This window comes from Branchiostoma floridae, chromosome 8 (genome assembly GCF_000003815.2).
Source record: "Branchiostoma floridae strain S238N-H82 chromosome 8, Bfl_VNyyK, whole genome shotgun sequence".
NCBI lineage: Eukaryota > Metazoa > Chordata > Leptocardii > Amphioxiformes > Branchiostomatidae > Branchiostoma > Branchiostoma floridae.
Window position 1 is genome coordinate 3,144,760 of NC_049986.1, and position 2,436 is coordinate 3,147,195.

A 2,436-nucleotide genomic window follows, 5' to 3' on the forward strand; every position below is an offset into this window, starting at 1 on the left:
AGCTTTTTTTTTCAAACGTTTAAAAACGGAGAGGTAATTACCTAGTCCCATCATCCTTTGTTTCACCCCATGGTTTGAATAAAGAGCTCGAAGTATTCTTGGCCGGAGCCGACGATGACGACAACCATTCGGTGTGTTCATTGAGTAACTACTACATAACATTATATGTAGAATAAGGGAGAACGGTCAGTCTTGTCTATTTTGTTTGCAAAAAAAGGTTAACTTGCGTAACGTTCGCTCATCCCGCCACACTCGGGGCTGAAATAATGACTCTGTTTACTTATTTCACAGCACCTACGTACTACAACCCCTTAGACCACGAGTCCACGTTCTTCACTCCTAACGGCCACACAATGGACGAAGGTGTCAGCGGCTCAGCTTTAAAGCTCGAGTCGCGCCGTAGCCAGTACGCCAACCTTGGGAACTTCGCAGGCACTTGCTTTGGCAGCACCCTCAACTGCGGCAGGGGCTTCAGTCTGGCCTTCTGGTTTAAACGTCCCGCCGGCGATGTCCGCGCACAGTACTACATCAACAGCGGCGGGCACGACTTCACTAGGACGCGAGGATTCACGCTGACCAAGAACGTCGCGGATCTAGACAACTGTCTCTACAACGTTGCCGTCAACGGCCGTCTGTTTCGCCACGAGGCAAAAGTCTATCTTCCTCCAGACCTGTGGACGCACGTGGCCGTCACTTGGCTGGAGGAACTCGGCCCGGAAATCTTCGTGAATGGGAGTGCCCAGCAGGTACGGAAAACGTTACATCTCAAACTATTGCTCAACTTCCCAAATACGTCTTCAAAAAAAAAAAAAAAAACACTCAACAGGGTTGTGCTCTATTTTTGGTTGCAAAAAAAGAGGATTACAATATCAGTATGTACACGTATGTCCGTCGAAAATTGTCATTTTTGCCTGTATTGCTTGAGGTCTGCTATGTTTTGTGTTTTATACTTAACAAGAACTATAACGTTTTTTCCAGGTGACTGTCCTTGAGACCGAGATCCCGCCCCTGGATAATGACCCTTATACAGACGTGTTCCTGGGTAGCGATAACACCCAGCCAGGGATGTACACGTACACGGCCGGGGGAAGCCGTGTTCGACGAGCTGAAGTTCTGGGACTGGGTTCTGCCTGACGGACAGATACAGCTGGTCATGATCCCAGGATCAGGTGAGCCTTGGGGTATTTTCTTATCATCACAAACTCATACTTAAAGGTATATTTATCTGACCCTTACGTCCCTAATGACCTCAATGAAAAGTGACCTGCAGGCCGATTTGAGCTTCTCATGAACAAATAAAGGTTCAAACAAATCAATCAAACAAAAAACATCTGTATTCAGAGAAAACCAACTACATTCCGGTGTTAAGGATGACGAGATATCGGCCTTCCCTCTTCCAGTCTAGGATCACAATACAAAACATTGCGCATCGCGTGATTTATCGAGTTTATGTTTTTTATTCACCAAAAGAAACGGGACAGGACAAAGTCACACTTCACTCAAGTCATTTTGCTTACAAAGTCAAGCTGAAATTCATCGTCTGAATCACCTGGATGCCTAACTTTAAAAAAATGGTTTTGATCGTTTTCATATCTTCTGTGTCAATTTTCTTACATACAACTTTCTTTGTGGCGATATATTCTAACTCTGATTTCAGTGTTTTACATGTTCATACGGTCCTTTCCCGAAATTGTTTATCTGCGACAAAGAGTGCATATACTTATAGGCTTCTATACGAAATTGCACAATCAACCATCATTTGAGCATTTGAGCTTTCTATCCACACAAAAGGTCTAGGGATGCGTCATATAAACCAGACCAACAACTGTTCCATGGTAACCTTTCGTCGCCTGTGTTTTTTAAACACCATGCTTGTTTAGATTAAGAATTATTTCCTGAATTTCAACAGTGCTGGGCGCATCAAACAAGCTGATGGTTGGTATTTTCTTAACAGGTAGGGTCAAGGAGAACGGTCAGTCTTGTCTATTTTGTTTGCCAGAGAAGGGCCAACATTCACAAATAATCATTAAATTTGAGATATCAGACAGAACTGTCAAGATGGTAGGTTCCATGAGGTGTAGATATTATGTCAGCAAGTTGTTCTTTATGTTTATAAGAATGTGTTTGTCTTTGTTTCCTTCCATTCATTGCATGAATTCTCTGTTTTCTTTAACCATCATTTCAGTTTTGTCCTCGGGGTAAATTTCAGTCAATGTGTCACTGACGAAAGATAGTTGATGCTACCTGAAGCGTCTGAATTAGTTGCTTGTGTTACTGACATTTGGCACATTTTGGGTATATCTTTTCTGTCCTTTATCATACAGATATAGATGAGTGTGCCAGAAAACCATGTCATCACGGACGCTGTGTGAACAAAGATGGCGGATACAGCTGTACCTGCGAGCCTGGATGGACTGGACAGAAGTGTTCGCAAGG